The sequence below is a fragment of the Mesoplodon mirus genome, assembly GCF_964341445.2.
Source record: "Mesoplodon mirus genome assembly, chromosome: 8".
Classification (NCBI taxonomy): domain Eukaryota; kingdom Metazoa; phylum Chordata; class Mammalia; order Artiodactyla; family Ziphiidae; genus Mesoplodon; species Mesoplodon mirus.
In genome coordinates, this window is record NC_138984.1 from 3,707,607 (window position 1) to 3,726,743 (window position 19,137).

Sequence of the window (19,137 nt, forward strand, 5' to 3'; positions counted from 1 at the left end):
TCCATGCCCAGCTCCGGCTTCCGGCTTCCCGCTTCCCGCTGTGAGTCAGGGTTCCCGTCATGGGTTTGGCAGTGGGTTCACTCCATCTTCCAGCCGCCTCATCCCGTGATGAGTCACAAGCTTCTTGTTTATTTAGCCACTTGGAGAACCTGGGTTTCTTCCAGGTGGTTTCTTGGGCGGCGGGAGACGTGAGGGAGGAGAGGCTGGGAGAGAAAAGCGGGGTCATTCTGGACCAGGGACTGAGGCAGGAGATGTGAGCGGAGGAAGTGCCAGCTGGTGCCCGGCCTGGTTTCCCTCTGGGGGTGCCCCCCACCTGCCCGGGGAACAGAGGCTAGAGGCGGGCCCGCAAGAGCTGGAGCGGATGCTGTGCGGAACCTGACCGGGAAGGGTGCCTGCCCCGAACCCGGGAAAATAAGAGCCCGACACCAATCTCACCACCGACACAGCTGAGCGAGCTCAGAACCAAAGCAGCTTTAAAAATGTTTTGCCTTGAGCTGATGTGGCGTTCAGAGAAATCCCAGGAAACAGGAGGTTTTAGTAAATAAAGATGCTGTCCTGAGACTTTGGCGGGCCCTTAGCTGAGAACCATTGATAAGGATCAGGGAGGAACGGCTGGGTAACAATGATGCTTTCTGTCTTTGCTCCTTCAGGGCATTGGTTAACATTTTTTTAAGACAAAAGGGAAAGTAGGACATTTTAGCCGCCAGAAATGTATGAACTTAGCAAACTTAACTGCTTCTCCAAGGAGCTTAAATCCAGTGATTTACAGAGGCCCAAATGCAACTCTAAAATTTCCTTCTAACCAGACCAGCCGTCCTGCATTTTGAGGCATTGAATTTGGCAGACATTCATTAGCATAATGAATGCTAATTAGTGCTGGCGGCCCTGTAGGAAGACTTCGTACCGGGTTCAAAGGGAAGCAGCCCAGCCCCGTGTAGGAGCCTCTTTGGAGGAGTGTGGGAACGAGCTCCATAGCCTCGCTTTTCCTTCAGAAACTACAGAAAGCAAAACCCAAGTTGCTTGGAACACGGCTTGGCTCGAAGCGTGAGTCTGAGGCCGGGGGAGTCAAGGCCGCTGCTCGTCCGGCAGTGACCCCTGCACAAGAGGCGGGGCTCCAAGCGCTGACGAGGACTGCTCGCTGTCCAAGAGGCCGGGGAAACCCCCACGTCCAGCCTCGGCTTCCCCTTATCAGTGGGGGAGACAGTGGTTTCAAGGAAAGGGCCTGGTAGGCTGAAGTTTACAAAATTTGGTTTCAGCTCAAAAGGAAATGGAGAAAGAAAAAGAAGAGGAGCTGGAGAGGGGCAATGGGATTGAAAACAAACTAAGCATCAAAGAGAGGGAAATAGGTCCGAGTAGGGGAGTGGGGTGTGGAGGACGGAGAGGGGAGAGAGACGGTGTGATCCTCGGGTGGTGCCGGGGAGGGTGGCCCGGTGGCCTTGAGGAGGGGCCTTTGTGGGACCCTGGGCTCAGACTTCACACAGGGAGGGTCTGAAGACCAGATTCAGCCTTGACCCAGGAGTAGGTGGGGTGCGAGGAACCCAGAGGGTCCTGGACCAGCCTCGGGTCTCCCCTGGTAGAGAGGATTGGGTGGGGAGCAGGGCTGAGGGCTGATCCTCCTGGTGACGGGAAGGTGCAGGGGCACGGCTGGCCTGGGCCCACACCTGTGTCCCCTTAGGATGCGGAGGGAAGTCACGTGCCCTGCTCCCATGGTTGCATGCATTTGCGGACCTGCAGAGACCCTGCAGCCCATGCCTGGACCCTGGCTCAAAGCCTGGGTCCACACGGGAACCTTTTAGCAATCCTTAAAGTGAAGCTCAGGCAGTGGCCTCGACTGGGCCCAGGAGGGAAGCTGGTGGGCTGGTCGGGATGGGACCTTGCGGCCGGGCTCCGGCACTACCCGTTCCCCTGCCCTGCGCGCTGACCCACCCCTGCACCCCAACTCCTGAGAGGGCTTCTGTCCAGAGAGGGTGCCCATGCGGCTGTGCTTTGTGGGATAGACAGCAGGGGTGCATGGGAAAGGGAGAGAACATGTAGGGGAGGAAGACGACAATTGAGGTGAGTTTTGGTGACTTATTTGTGCTATGCTTGAACTTTTAGTGGGTGATCTGGTGCTTTGGTGTATGTACACACATCCATATATATGTTTGTACGTGATAATGTATTTGAATTTAAACTCATTTAAAATTTGGACGATGCCAGAGCGGCTCAGGTTTACACTTCAAACTTGAAAGAAACAAAATCTTCTTCCTGGTAGAAAGATTTAGTCAGTTAGACGAAAATGCTGGTCCGTTTTTTTTTCTAGACTTGGGCCTTTTTAATTCTCAATTTTTGAAGTGCCGCAAATTCCTTTTCAGGGATTGACATGAAGGATATTTAGTCTGTTAAAATTCACAATCCTTTTATGATGTTAGAAAACAGACTGAGCATTTAGTGCCCCGCTTAATTTTTGTCTACACCAAACTGGACACAGAAAATGACAACATAGGAATTCAGTTAGTCTAAACTGATGCTTTTTAACAATGGAAAAACCTTCAGTTCTTTGTGTTTTTAATTACAGGATGGGTTTGTAAATGCCAAAGTTTCTAAATATATTTTGAAGTTAATTGAATGACTCATTTCTCCAAGAAAGCTTCCACTCCCCTGGCAGAAAAGAGGCAGAGGGAGGCTGAGGACCTTGGTCATGACCAGTGCTGGTGTCTGGGAGCAGTTTTTGTTCTGTCATTGGGCTCTGGTTTCTCTTATAAATGAAGGATTAGTGGGTCACAGAGAGAAAGGAGGAAGGGTGCCGTACCCGGAGCCCGGTTGTGGTGACTCGGGCGGACACTATTAAGGTTGGTTTTAGCCAGGCTCCGTAGAAAGTGGACCCCTGCAGACAGGGAAAGGGGTGCCTGACTCCCTCAAAACCCCTTTCGGAACACCAGCTCCGTTCTGCAAATGTCCCCCCAAAAAACACTCACCCAGCATCATGACACTCTTAGATGGAAAAACAGAGTTCTCACTCCAAAGGGCGCCCCTCTCTCTCCTGTGCTATCAGAGGGGGAAGCTGTTTCTGGCTCAGACGAGGGTGCACAGGCCGAGGTCCCCTGTGTGATGGGCAGACAGCCCAGGAGGACTGGGGAGTGTGTGTCTGTCCTGTAACAACTTGGTGACTCTCTGAAAGGACCTCCATTTTCACCAGTGTGACCTTTTGACCGCTCATTGCCCTTCTCCAGATACTTATCAGGCCCTTACCCTAAAATACCTGGTGATTCCTTAAGGACAAGTATTTCCTGGTTTGTGTCATTGTCAGTCCCCACTCTGTCCAGGCAACTTTAACAACCTTGTGGCTTTTGTCTTTGTAAACCCCTGACTCTTTTTCTTCCCCAGAACGCTCTTGGGAATTTAGCCAAATCTGTGTCTCCTGAATTGCAATTCTTAAGACCCCAAATCAAGCTCTCTGTTCTTTGCAGCCTTGACAGTAGTTTGACACCAGGAAAAGTCACTCACTTCAGTGCCTTTTTCTACCACATCCTTACACTCTTAGCAAGTCGTATTAAAATGTGTAGACTGGTCTCTGCCATGCTGTGGAGGGGGAGATTAGGGAAGACGGAGATGGGGTAGACCAGGGTCCCCAGCTAAGCCCAGGGTGATAGCAGCGACAGTGTGACTGGGGTGGACAGCTTCCCAGCAGAGCACGGCTGCATGGCCGGGAAGGTCCAGGCGGCAGGGGCGTTGTGAGCGCCGCTGTGAGACCCCTCGGTCATGGTCGGCTAGCTTCAAGGCAGGTTAACTAGGACAGTTAGGGATAGCACTTCAAGCAAAAGTGATTCTTCTCTTAAAAATGTTGACAGCAGTGGGTTTCCTTTTCTAATCATCTTTCTTACCACTTGAAGCTGGATTTGAAACACCAAAGAATGATTTCAGTTAGAGAGGTGTACAACAAATAATGAGCACTTAACTGTTCAGACGTCTGGAACGTGGTGGGAGATCAGGATTCTGGGGGAGGGGGGATAAACGGGAAAGCACACTGAGGACTCATCAGGTGTTGGAGGCTGTTTTTCTAAAACCATGAAGACTTGTGCTCCCAAAGCTGGTTTTGGAAGTTGGAGTGAAAACCAGCCATGGCTGTTAGAAGTGTGTTTCAGTGACTGGGAGACACTGTGACTTTTCCGCATCACTATATAAACTAGGAAGCAGAACGCTGATCATCAGGGCTGACATGGTGGTGCTGGACAGTGGCGAGAACCAATGTCCCCACGCCCGAAAGCCAGCTCTTCACGGAGGCAGCCACCCACCCTGCAGGACAGGGTTCTCTGTCCACACCAGGAGCAAGCCTGCCCCCATGACCCCCAGGGGCCGAGCACGGAAGCATCCTTTGGAACTTTGAGACCATTAATTAATTTTAGTCCTTGCTTGTGTTCTTCACCCCAAGACGCATCTCCAAAGGAAGAAGAGCCTGCCTCGTTCAGCCAAACTGCAGCACAAGTATGAGAACAGAGCCTTTTGCTTCAGCCGTTCTTCATAATATATTTGCTTCCTTTGGAAATGCCATTTTAATTTTCTAAATAATGTAGTGGTAAATATTGTCATTCCCAGAATCTTTAGCCACATCTGAGATGACTTCTTTAGAAAGAAATGATGAGAAAAATTACTGGATCACGTGGATAAGAAATTCTTGGGGTGTTTACATCTGCTGCCTTAATCTGAACATTTGATACTAAGGATTTCAAGATATCTCAGTTTTCTCTCTAAAACTTCCTGTCGAATCAATTGTCATCATCTCTGGTCTCAGAAGGACTCTGGCCAACCCTTGGTCTCCTTCTTCTGGGACAGTGTGACAGTTGAGATGATCAGCTCCATCACTGCTGTGTGACCTTGGGCTCACTGAAGCCACGCTCTTACCATTTACAAAATGGAGACACAGAGGTCAGCCCCATAGTTTTGTGGAAATTAAACAATGTATACAGAGAACATGGCAGTGTGCTAAACTAAAATAACAAACCTTAGTCAAACACTAAATATATAAAAAACACTAAAGGCAAAAGTTAACATCAATTCTGAGAGCTAGAGTGTCTTCCCCTTCTAATGACAAAAGTTCAGAGGATCACAAATCCTGGCTGTTGTTTCGCACGTTCATGCCTGGCTCCCGGGAGCAGCTGCCATGGTGGACGTGAGGCCAAATGTCGGGGTCAAGAAATTTGGCAAGTGGTCCTTTGAAAAATATCACAAAGGCTTCCTTTATCCATTGAGGAAACATCACCATCAGAGAAGACTATTCATTTTCATGAATAATATTAATTTACTAATGGATTCCCCACTTGTTCTAGAAAAAAATATGGAGGGCACTTAGTGGAATTCATTCAGGATAAAGAGAATTAAGTAAAAGAAATCAGGGTGTGTGGGCAGTAAATAGAGGGAGAGAAAGAGCAAGTTTAGGAAGAAAACCCAGCGTCACACGGGAACAGCTCTGAGCTCCCCGTGGGCCAAGGCGAAATGGCAGGTGTGTTGGCTTCAGGATCCCAGGATCCACCAGCCTGCCTCTCGGACGCAGAGGCCTGGCGGAATTTCTCACTCGCGAGGGGTCTCATGTAGGCACGTTACTTGGTGATATGGGTGCTGCCTTCTCCCTAGTTTGACAGGAAACACAAAAGCCGTGTCCCAAGGCTCCTCTTTAGAGTGTCTCGTCAAGGGCAGGGCCAGCACGAGGGTAGAGCAAGGGTCCAGAACGAAGACTGCAAGTCCTTGGAGCCACCGCCCTGGCTTTCCTTGCAGAGAATCACCTGCAGGGCTGGCTGAGGGCGGGTTTCTGTTTAGTATGTCTGCACTGGGGCTCCTAGGTGATGCCCAACTTGTGGCCCAGGGAACACACTTTGAGAATCAGGGCTTTCGGGGCCCCCTCTGTGAATATGATTTTTCACAACTGAAAATACGATGAAACCTGGATAGCAGAGTGCTTGGAGTTAATTTTCGGATGTGAGCAGAGTGCTTTCACACCCTGGGTTGCAGTCAAAGGCCGGGCCACACACTTGAATGTGCAGGGCCGACGCTGCCTGCCTGTTGGTGCTGACAGCCTGACCAGGACTGGACCTGCAGCCACGGCTGCTGCACTTCCTCCCCCGGGGGGGCAGGTCCTCAGTCGGCCCCCAGCTGGCGCTCCCTGTGCGGACTCTGCAGATGACCTCTCTTAGCAAACATCCAGGATAATTGGATTTGGTTTTGTCTATTTTATTTTTTGAGATTAAAACAATTATTTTTATTTTTTAAAATTGTTAGTTTTATTATTATTAATTTTTTAATTTTTTATTATTATATTTTAATTTAATTTAATTTTTAAATTTAGCCTACATTTGGATTTGGTCTCCCAAACTTATGAATTCAGGTATATGACCACTGCCCCCCACCCTGTCCCCCAAGAATTACACCTTGGCTGGGTCTTTTAATTTTTTTCCCTAATTATTAGGGATTCAGCTCGAAATTCGCCACAGATTTTCTATCTTGCCAAGTCTTAGTAAACTCATCCATTCCACTTCTATGACAAAAGGACTGACATCTCAAGGGCTGATCAAAAAAATTAAAAACTAAGAAAACAAAACTTCTCTTTGTCAAAAATATCTAGTATCTAAGGGCACTTTCTCCAGCCTTTAGATAAGGTTTATTTCTCTAGGAGACTGTTTTCAGCCAGGAGTGAGTGATAGTGACCTGATATCCACAAAGCCTGGAGCCACAGGAATGACCCTGCCCACCAAGTGCATTACAGCAGCATTTTTCAGACAGAAGACCGCGTGACAGCAAGGGGAGGGGTAAGAATCACGCAGACGTCTGGCTCTGCCTAAACCACATGCTTCAGGCCATTCAGTGTGGACCCTGTGTGTCTGGCTGCCCTGGTTGGAGCCCCAGGCTGCCCCGAGGAGGGCGCGGGTGGACGTGAAGAAACGCTTCCCTGCAGGGGATCCCGCATCGACAGCAGCAGCTCTGGGCACAGGGAAGACATCAGGTGCAGCATCAAAACAACCACTGAGCTGAGATAACCTGCATCCTGGAAGACAGGGTGGAAGACAAAAGCCTCCTGCCCTTTTGAAATCAGTCCCTATCAAAGTGTCTCTGGCAAGACGCAAGCGGCTGCTCCCGTATTTCCATCCATGTTCTTTGTGTTTTATGGTGACGTGGGCTCAGAAACCTGTGTAGCAGTTCGCTGGAAATCTAGATTTTACAGGAAGCCATCCAATCGGCTTAAGGCTGCCAGATGGATTTGGAAGTCCTTAGACCATTCTCCTTTGACATCACTCACCACACAACCTCACAAACAACCTACTCCAGTTTTTAAATTGTTATTTAACTGACATGGGACACCTGAAAATAGGTTTTTATCATCATATGGATTATTACACGTGGGGCATTTTGCTGGTTGTCGTGAGTGGCTCTTCTTAGCATCTAGGCACTGACATACAATTAGGAGAATGTTATTCAGTCAAAATTGGTTTTTGGCGATTCCTCCCATCATGTGACTCACGTGGAAAATGGCCTGGTTCCTTTTATTCAGAATGAAACCTTTGCCTACAGCTCCACCCAGGAGAAATCTTGTGATTCACATTCAGGGTTTACACGCTTTGGTCAGGTGGATGCACACACGTGATCAGTGAAGTTCACTCGTTTTTTGTTTTTACATATATCCACTCTTATTTAAAAAAATTTTTAACACCTTTTTTGGAGTATAATTGCTTTACAATGTTGTGTTAGTTTCTGCTGTATAACAAAGTGAATCAGCTATACATATACATATGTTCCCATATCCCCTCCCTCTTGCCTCTCCCTCCCACCCCCCCATCCCACCCCTCTAGGTGGACACAAAGCACCGAGCTGATCTCCCTGTGCTATGCGGCTGCTTCCCACTATCTTTTTTACATTTGGTAGTGTATATATGTCCATGCCACTCTCTCACTTCGTCCCAGCTTACCCTTCCCCCTCCCCGTGTCCTCAAGTCCATTCTCTACATCTGCATCTTTATTCCTGTCCTGCCCCTAGGTTCTTCAGAACCATTTTTTGTTTAGAGTCCATATATATGTGTTAGCATACAGTATTTGTTTTTCTCTTTCTGACTTACTTCACTCTGTATGACAGACTCTAGGTCCTTCCACCTCACTGCAAATAACTCAATTTCATTTCTTTTTATGGCTGAGTAATATTCCATTGTATATACGTGACACATCTTCTTTATCCATTCATCTGTCGATGGACACTTAGGTTGCTTCAATGTCCTGGCTATTGTAAATAGAGCTGAAATGAACATTGTGGTACATGACTCCTTTTGAATTACAGTTTTCTCAAGGTATATACCCAGTAGTGGGATTGCTGGGTCATATGGTAGTTCTATTTTTAGTTTTTTAAGGAACCTCCATACTGTTCTTCATAGTGGCTGTATCAATTTACATTCCCACCAACAGTGCAAGAGGGTTCCCTTTTCTCCACACCCTCTCCAGCATTTATTGTTTGTAGATTTTTTGATGAGGGCCATTCTGAACAGTGTGAGGTGATACCTCATTGTACTTTTGATTTGCATTTCTCTAATGATTAGTGATGTTGAGCATCCTTTCATGTTTTTGTTGGCAATCTGTATATCTTCTTTGGAGAAATGTATGTTTAGGTCTTCTGCCCATTTTTGGATTGGGCTGCTTGTTTTTTTGATATTGAGCTGCATGAGCTGCTTGTATGTTTTGGAGATTAATCCTTTGTCAGTTGCTTCGTTTGCAAAATTTTTCTCCCATTCTGAGGGTTGTCTTTTCGTCTTGTTTATGGTTTCCTTTGCTGTGCAAAAGCTTTGAAGTTTCATTAGGTCCCATTTGTTTATTTTTATTTCCATTTCTCTAGGAGGTACGTCAAAAAGGATCTTGCTGTGATTTATGTCAAAGAGTGTTCTGCCTATGTTTTCCTCTAAGGGTTTTATAGTATCTGGCCTTACATTTAGGTCTTTAATTCATTTTGAGTTTATTTTTGTGTATGGTGTTAGGAAGTATTCTAATTTCATTCTTTTACATGTAGCTGTCCAGTTTTCCCAGCACCACTTATTGAAGAGGCTGTCTTTTCTCCATTGTATATTCTTGCCTCCTTTATCAAAGATAAGGTGACCATATGTGCGTGGGTTTATCTCTGGGCTTTCTATCCTGTTCCATCGATCTATATTTCTGTTTTTGTGCCCGTACCATACTGTCGTGATTACAAGTTCACTCGTTTCTTGAAAAGATGTTGGAAGAACTGGTTTCCCACTGTCTCGACTGACCCAGGAGAACATCGTCCATCACTTAAATGAAGAAAATTTCCACCCTGGTTTTAGCTTGTCTTTACATATTTAGATAAAATTACACTGTCTTTTCCACTGGGTTCTGAAAACTTCCTTTCCTTAGAGAAGCAACAAGATCACAGGAGTGTTATTACTTTGCTGGACCTTAAAAAATGATCAGATTACCCAAGGTTATCAACTCTGTCAAAAAGGCAAGCCTCCATCTTCCTCAAATTGCAGTGTTATCAGTGGTTCGCAAGTGAGGGGATACCTAGGAATAGCATTTGCTTAAAAAGAGGTACAGTTGACCCTTGAACAACTTGGAGGTTAGGGGTGCCAGCCCCCCCACCAGTGCAGTTGAAAATTCACATATAACTTTTGATTTCCCCAGGTTAACTACTAATACCCTACAGTTGACCAGAAGCCTTATCGATAACAGGAACAGTTAATATGTGTTTCGTATGTTTATATATATTATATATGTATCTACAATAGAGGACTCTAGAGAAAAGAAGATGTTACTTAGGAAAGAGAAAATACATTTTTAGTAAAGTACTGTGTTTATCAATACCCTAAGTTTATGTCATCTGTTTACAAGATGAATTGTCAGTAGCTACATCAACAGTGTCTAATATGACACAAAACACTGTAGATGTTATACATATTACTAACACTAGACATCAAAAATTAAAAGCTAATGTGAAAAAATTCATACTTATTTATAGGTATAACGATTGCATTGATCTGAAGCAGCAGCAATGTGATTGCTTTATGGTTGCCTACTGTAATCGATCTGATTGCTTCACAGTAGACTAGCCTATATCCTAATGAATGAATCATTATAAAACTTTTATAGCATAGAGTATTACAGTCACATTCATAACACAGTATTGGAAATATTGTTATACTTAAAAAAAGAACACCTCTGATGATAGACTGATATGCAGTATCTCCAGTTAGGAGAGAGGGACATACTGTACATTGATGTAATTCTTTGAAAGCTAGTCATAAAATAGTAAGAAAACTAACATTATTAATTTTATCCTAAATATCACTTACCTTACACCTATATAAGGACAAACTGGTACATATGTATATTTTATGCATTCATAACTTTTCTTATTTTATCAATATTTCTAGGCTATGTGTGATTCATCTGCAAGTTTTTTCAAATTGTTGAAAAATCTCTAAAACTTTTTCCAATCTATTTTTTGAAAAAAATCTACGTGTAAGTGGACCCGTGTAGTTCAAACCCATGTAGTTCAAACCCGTGTTGTTCAAGGGTCAACTGTACTTACTCCTCATGAGCTGTCAAGAGTCAATAGATGCTTTTGTTTCCCTGCTTTTCAATGCAGAGTTGATTGCAGGTTGTTTTAAAAATCCTCCAAACTCGTTGGAAGCTAGGAGACTTCTGGAAAACTGCTAATCCTTCCCAGAAGGCATATCAGCCCTCACTGCCATAATTTGGGTGGATGGGGGCAGAGAAGATGCATGCTGTTAGGTGGGGATCTGTTCTTCCTGTTTTTGCTACATAAAGTGGAAATGAGGTAAGTGGGGAGGAGAGACCAGGAAACTGTCCCTTTCGTAACCAGCACATTCCTCTACACGTCCTTACTGAGTGGTTATATCTAACTTGGTTCCAATGACACCTGATTGACAGGACTCTCTTGGTCTCTGAGACAGTCCAGACCACTGCTGTGTAATACGCACTGGGCGCATGTGGCCGGCTGGTGCACACTTGGGAGGTCCAGACTGAGATGTGCTGTGAGTATAGAATCCACATGGGATTTCAGAGACTTAATATGAAGAAAACAATGTAAAATATCTCATTAGTATTTTTTGATATCGTTGACATTGTTGAACTGATAACACTTTGGACTGGGCTGAATAAAATATGTTAAAATTAATTTCATCTGTTTTCCTTTGTCACTTTTTTACAGTGGCTACTAGAAAATTTAATATTACATGTGTGACTCACCTTCTATTTCTATTGGATAGGGCTGGTCTAGACAGTTTAAAAGTTCCTCTCTGGGTTGAGTCAAAACTGGCCTTCTCTAACCTTCAATCAATCTTGCTTTTGGAAGCAATAAACAAAACTTTTCCACATGAAAATCCAATATTTGCAGATGAGCATCATCCCCACCCCATCTTTTCTTCTCATGCTGTACAGCCCCTCCTCGAAAACATTCCTTCTATGACATGTGTTAAAGATTATTTATCCAAAATTTGGAAAATGACTGCTGCTATCTTGCTGAACAATTTCTTCATTAAGCCTAGTTGACTTTCACTGGGCGCTTCCAGGGAATGTAACTTTGACTTTACAGTGCTGTGAAACATCTGGGCCCTTATCAGTTGTGGATCATTACTCAGAACTTAACCTGTAGAAACTAGAGAATGAGTGATGTTCTTACAACCTTAAGAGAAAAGCAAAAAAATCTGGAAATATATCTCTTAGAGTTATGGGGACGGTATCCAATGATGCTCTGTTCTCATGCTCCCGTCTCCCAGCTGTTGAGGACACAGTTTCACATTAGCTGTGGTTTGGTTTAGTAAATGCTCCACCTCTTGGAGGGAAGCATCCCGATTGGCAAGTTGTTGTCCCGAAGCTGGCACACTAGCTGAGCCTTGACTAGGACATGCCACCATTCTATTCGGCTGGGTACTCTCAGGTAAGGATTTAGAATCAATGGAATAGCTTAAAATCAATGGACCATGTGGTCATGTACCCAGTGTCTCATGTCCTTTTGTATATAACAGACTAGGCAGTGTTCTGTAGGATTTTTATCAACATCAGATATTTTAGATGTTCTTGGAATGTGATGCTAGAGAAGACACTGTCAGCATGGAAGGCAAACCACACCTGGACTAGATGTCACTTCCAATAAGGATGCAGCACTGCCCTTTGCACTGCCCGGTGGAAAGGGCCAAGATAATCAACTTGCCACTGGCTGGTTCTTTGCTTTCTTTCAGGAATGGTGCTCTTTAGAGAGCTCAACGTCACTTTCTGCTGAGGCCACAGGTCAGCCTTGGTGACACAGACCTCATCCTGCCTATAGCTCACGCATGATCTCCATTCCTGCCACCGTGGTGGCTCCACATAGGGGCCCATTGTGCCAGCAGTAGGGTGACTGAACAGAGCCCGGCTTCCATCCAAAAGAAAAGTTATCTTGTCACCTTGGTAGTTGAGATTGTCCTCTCTGGTGGTTGCTCTCTGGTGGGCATTAACATTGAAACCCAGGGATTTACCTGCTATGTGTCTACTCCTTTGAGTTTAACCATCTTTCCCAGATGTCTGTATCTCCAATTTTCCAATCTTGCTCGTTTCAGGACCCTGACAACCAGCCTAGCCATTTGCCACTGTCTTTAAGTCTATAACATAGGCTCCTAACTTTGCTCAAAGTGAATGGCCAAAAGCACTGCTCAGAAATTTGCCCACTGGGACTATTCCCCTCACTGCTGTCCTTTATGGTCACCACTAAATGGTCTGTAATACGGCAGCCATGCATTTTTGGCTTGTATCAACACATCAAGCTGACCTAAACATGAACCAGGCATGGGGTTTTGCCTCTTCCATCTGCTTATCAGAAGACACCTCCCATAAAACTACAGGCATGAGTCGCGGGAGAGGAGCTGGTACCATAGAGGCAGGAACTCTCTGAGTCTGGGTTACCTGTTTGTGTAATTTCTCTCTACCTCTTGGACCTGCTATCAAATTTACCATTTTCATTGAACAGCAAACGACTGCTGTACACATAAACCTTGTAATCTGACAGTACCAAGCTACAGCCCATCCATTGAGATTCTAATTTTAACTATTGCGTTTTTCTTTTTGAGAGATTCTAGTTCTTTTTCATATATGCCAGGTATTTTTTGATGTCTCTTGTTCATTCTTCACACTTTCTGTACCTTGATTTCCGTACATATATTTAAGAAATATAATGTAATAAATTTAAGTAAATTGTTTCATAAACATTTTAACATGTATGTGTACTTGTAATATTTTTAGTATATGGTTATAATTTTGATAGCTAGTGTAATGTCTTTGAGAATTTAATCCTCTAGTTTTCAGTTTATGCTGATTCTTTCTCCCCTCCCTCCCTCCCTCCCTCCCTTCCTTCCTTCCTATCAGTGGCCAAAAGTAACTCGGGTTCTAGGGCATCAAGATTGGCAGATGCCCCAAGAACAAATGCAGCTCCAGCACTGGAGTCCAGTTGTTTCTGGCCTTTGAGGATTTGCATGCGAGCTCATGAATGTATATTAAAAAATAATTTTAATACTCTAAACCACAGTTTAGTTGTTCTAGACTTAGAGGTTTTCTCCATTTAGACAAGTATATTGGCAGAAGCAGACGTTAACCCTAGATTTTAACGTCTAAAATTAATCTGTATCTTTCCTCCTTCCTGAACACTTCAATGATTTAGGATTAACATACTGGACAATAATAGTTTATCAGTTTGGAGACATTTTGTTTTTAGATGTCTTTATTTTAATAATTCTCAATTAGAGGCAGGGAGTGTCAAAATCTTCAGGAGACCTTTCCAAGTATTACAAATGCATTGATAGTCAATTACGTGCATGGATGTATCTCCTACTTCTATCCACTGCGAGAGCCTATTCTGTCTGTCCACTGAGAGAGCATAGAGCAATGACACCCCAGCAGCAAAAAGCACACCTACCCTCAGATCATTGCTTCTGGAAGCATCTCTAAAAGGAACTGGAGAGTTCCACATTTGTGAGCCTTCTGATACAAAACACTGAAGAGAACACAACATCACTTTCGTGCTGTTCATGTCAAAGATGTATATCCCGAATCTAGTAATTAAGAAGCTTCAGACAAACCCCAAATGAAGGACATTTTACAAAATAACTGGCCTGCACTCTTCAGGAACACCAATTTCACAAAGCTTGAAAAGCTTATGTAATGAATGTATTGCATATACTAACGGTATGAAGGCAAAAAAACTTTGAGAATTCAGTGCTCTCATTGATTAAATCATCTTATAAAAGTAGCTCTAATGTTTATTACTGACAAGCACATATATGTAAACTATGTATATATATATGTATGTGTATATATGTTTATAAATATTTCATTTTCTAAGTAAGTTTACTTTCTGAAAACAAGGATGCTCTCTTCTCTCACTACGGTAAAATCAACAAAATCAAGAAAATTAATGTTGAAACAAAATTATCTAATCTAAGATTTGGGAAAGTTTCTATAAAGGGCCAGACAATAAATATTTTAGCCTTTGCAGGACATACAATCTGTCAGAACTACTCATTTTGCTATTGTGGGTTGAAGGCAGCCACAGACAGTACACACACAAATGGGTGTGGCTGTGTGCCAATAAATCTTTATTTACAACAGGCAGTAGCCTGGTTTTGGCCACAGGCTGTAGTTTGCCAGCTCCTGACGTAATCTATAGTTTATTCAGATTTCATCTACTTTCCAATAATGTGCTTTATGATGTACTTTTATTTGCTATAGCACTGCATTTAGTTGTTGTGCACCTTTAGTTTCCTTTGAACTGGAACAGTTTTTCAAGCTTTCTTTGTTTTGTATCAGAAGACACAAAGTGGAAGTCCCTAGTTCCTTTTAGTGGCGATGCTTCTAGAAGCAATGACCTGAGGGCAGGTGTCATTGCTCTACTCTCAGGGGACAGAACTTAGTCTCTCTCGGTGGATGGAATTAGGAGATATATCTATGTCCCTCTCTATCCACGCATCCATCCACCCATCCATGCATCCACCCATCTTAAAAACCAATATCTCTAGTTCAGTCCAACACCACAGGATTCAGTCTAATGCTTCCTCTTTTCTATAACTGTAACTCCTCCGACAGTGGGAAAACTGGATCCCATTATCTACAATATACTTATTTGTTCAGTCCTAGAATACACACAAGGTAGTTTTAGAACTGCTAACTTTTACTTTTGCAAAAAAGAAACCCACTCACTGGAGTTCAACATGTTTAAAGTTCTTTTGTCTTTACCCTCTGGACATATCTAAATAGCATGTTCGAAACCTACTTGAGTTACGTCCCTTGGCTTCAGGGCAGTTATGTTATTCATTTGAAATACAGACAGGGTCACTCCTCCTCCCCACCCCTCCATCATCATTTATATTATTTCTTCTTTGAATATGTGAAACATTAACATAATTCCAAAAGTCAGAACTGTACAAAAGAGAAGTGACCCTAATTCCCCAATTTTTTTCTATCCTTTCCATCTCATTCCTTCCCATACCCTGAAAGCAAACAATTCCATTATTTTCCCTTCTCTCTCTCTCTCTCTCTGTGTGTGTGTTTCCACTGAGGAGAAAATACAGGTATATTTTATTTCCTCTTCTCTTACACAAAAAAATAGCATACTCTAGGCATTTTTATGCACTTTGCTTTATTTTCCTTAACAACATAGCCTGGAAATCACTCCACATCAGTGATTGTCATCATCATTTACTACAGATACGCAGTACTCCCTTACATGGATATACCATCATCTACTCATGTATAAGCAATTAGGTTGTTTCCAAATTCTTTACAATCAGAAACAATGCTGCAATAAATAACCTAGAGTATGTGTGTGTATATTTCTATTTCTATTGTGGGAGTTGAAAATTCAGGGTAAATTCCTAAAGATTAGTTGCTGGCATAAAAAGTAAATGACTATGTAGTCCTTAGATATTGCCAAATCCCCCTCTATAAGAACTGTTCCAATGCAAATTCCCACCCGCAAAGCATGAGAACCAATTTCCCCAGAGTTTCACAACAGAATGCAGTTAAACTCTTAGTTTTTGCCAATTGGATGGGTTAACTCACTGTTTCTAATTTGCATTTCTCTTACCAATAAAGTTGAACATCTATTCATGTTTAAGGGCCACTTTTATAATTTTTTTGTGAATTGTGTGTTCACGTCTTGTGAATTGTGTATTCGTCTTTTGTCACTTTTTTCTCTTTTCTTCCAATTCCCTCAATTTATATATTAGGAATATTACTAGTCCTTTATGTTGTAAATATTTTCTCTCAGTTGTCAGACATCTGTTTGAGTTTATTTATTTATTTTTGACCATGCAAATGTTTTATTTTTAGGTAGTCAAAATGATCATTCTTTTCTTTAATCAGAATTGGGAGCCAGAGGCCTTTCCTTTGCCCAGGTTAAAGAGGAATTCATCCATTTTTTTCTTCTAGTACTGGCATGGCTTCACTTTTTTACATCAAGATCCCCGATCTATCTGTACTTTATTCTTATGGATCTGTTTTTCCAATGGCTAACCAGTTTTCCCAGAACCATTTGGTAAAAAGTCTACTTTTATTCCAGTGATCTGCGATGCCACCTTTATCCTATAGTACATCCCGGCATCTATTTGGGTCTATTTCTCATCTCTCTGTTCCATTCCACTGGGCTGTCTGCTACTCATGCTCCAATGCCTTGCTCTTAGTAACAGAGGCTCTGCACTGTTTTAATGTCTGATAGGATAGTGCTCCCCCTGCCCATGACTGCATAGGACTCTCAGGTGTCAACTCTTGCTTGATTAGGCTTAGTTTTAGATTTAATGATACATTTAGAATTACATATTCCTGTTGCCTGTTGAACTGATTCCTGTAGTAGGAAGAATGGTCCAAAAGACATCCATATCCTAACCCCTGGAACCTGTGACATGTTAGGTTACATGGTAAAGAGAAATTAAGATAGCAGACATAATTAAGTTTGCTAATCAGCCTATTTTAAAATAGATTATCCTGATTTCCAGGTGGGACCAAGGTAACCGACCACAGGGATCCTTAAAAGTGGAAGAGGGGGCAGAAAAGAGAACCAGAGGGTAGTATGGACTCAGCCCGACGTTGCTGGCTCTGAAGATGTAGGAAGAGGGCCATGAGCCAAGGAATGTAGGCGGCCTCTAGAAGCTGGAAAGGGAAAGGAAACAGACTGTCCCCGACAACCTCCAGAAAGAACGCAGCCCTGCTGACAGCTGTTAGCCCGTGAGACTCATCTCAGATTGCCGAACTACAGAACTGTAAGTGTATATACCCCTGCTGTGTTAAGCCATCAAGTGTGTGGCAATTTGTTACCGCAGCAACAGGAATCCAATGCAACCTTTTCCACAAAAAATTCTTCTCTGTAATAATGCTTCTTGTCTTAAAGTCTACTTTTTGTAGTATTACCTAAGCGGCACCAGCTTTCTTTTAGTATTTGCATTGATGTATCTCTTCCCAACTTTTAACAACACAGGAAGATTGAAAGTTAAGTGACTCTCATAAATAGCCGTTTTTTCTTTTAACACTTTAGAAATGCCATTTCGTTGTCTTCTGGCTTTACTGTTGCTTCTTTGAAGAGAATGTCCCCCTCCCTGCACCCCCATGCTTTTAATATTTTGTTTTTTGGTTTTCAGTAGTTTTACTATGATGTGTCAGGGTGTGGTTTTTCATGTTTATCCTGTGTGGGGTTTTCTGAGCTTTCTGAATCTGTGGCTTGATTTCTTTTATCAGTTTTGGAAAATTCCTGGCCAGTACTTCAAGCATTATTTTCCTTCTTTATCCTCTCTCTCCTTCTTGGATTCCAATTACTACATGGTCTGTCTCTGTACTGTGTACCAATACCTTTCTGTGCTTCAGTTTGAATAGTTTCTAGTATCCTCCAGTTGCAGTTTTACTAATGGTTTACTCTAGTTTATGCTTACAGGTACCTCGCGACCCCGAACCTTTCGTGTCGACTGAAGCCCAGCACAGCGGACTGAAAACCAAGCTGTACTCAAATGATTTTTTGGATTTGGCCTGTTGACTTCCTACCCCAAGGAGCCTTAAAGTTTACCAGATGGATAAACAGCAGTGTGGTTTAGCCCTCTCAAGTCCTGCTTTTAGCACTCCAGCGCTGTGAAAATACCCAAGTCCCACGGGTTGCTCGGTTCTTAGTAGTGGGACCAGAATCCGCACACACCCCCAGGAAGAGGCTGCTGCAGATATAACCTCTTCATGAGCCTCTCTGCTCTCAAACCTCAGCTCCTCACTCTCCAGTGCCGTTAGACAGATTTATATTTTATGCATCCCTCTTTCTGTAGTTCTTGGCACACTGTGGGCCTGCCTGAAAGTACAACCAGGAGCAGAAATACGCATGTCCTTATCGCCATCTCCACCTCTCTTTTTACGTTATTTATTTAAGGAAACTCAGTTCTTTGTCCTGCTAAATTCCCCTCATTCTAGATTTGGCTGATTGCTCCTTAGCGGGGTGTTTAACTTGTTCATCCGACTGCCACATTCCATGTAAACGAGCAGGTAAATCTAAAACCTTGATTAGATTCACATTCATTTTGTGGGGGGCAGGGCTTGCTTTGACAAGAAAACTTATGGCTGATGCTACGTGTTTACTATGGCTCCACACCAGGCCCACTTGTGTCACTGTTAGTGATGCTAAGCCTCCATGCACAGGTGGATCACTGCTCTTGATTCCAGGAAAGAGGAGAACTGGGAAAAGCAAAATGAAGAAGAAACAGTCCAAGGCCATGCTGCAGACAGGCTGGTTACAATGGGCAACCAAAGCTCAATCTTCTTGGGGCTTTTCAGGAACCAGGTAGAGCAGGTACCCTGGAATTGTCTTCCTAAGACAAGGAAGCGAGTGTTTACTCACCACATCACGTCCCCAGCTGCTGAAGAGCTAACTCTCTTCCCTGGGTTTGCAAGGGCAGCCCGTGGCAGTGTCAGAGTAACCCTCACTGGATGTACAGCAAGGTGCTGTCAGACTACACCTGCGTGCAGCTGGCAGCCTCGGTGGCAGCCAGAGCACAAAGATGGGCTGATTCTCACCCCGTGGTCTCAGCAGCCACTGATATTCATTCCTTAGATGCCTTACTTATTTCATTAGGGCCTGCAAAGTACTGATTTTCTATCTATA

At 43.5% G+C, this 19,137-nt stretch overlaps 1 long non-coding RNA gene across 1 annotated transcript; it reads left to right on the forward strand.

Annotated features, from left to right (window-relative positions):
- The first annotated feature begins 15,676 nt into the window (after positions 1–15,676).
- Positions 15,677–18,375, forward strand: LOC309809423. Its single transcript, XR_014294855.1, has 2 exons — positions 15,677–17,266; positions 17,919–18,375. It is a non-coding gene; the product is annotated as an uncharacterized lncRNA (long non-coding RNA).
- Positions 18,376–19,137: the final 762 nt, after the last annotated feature.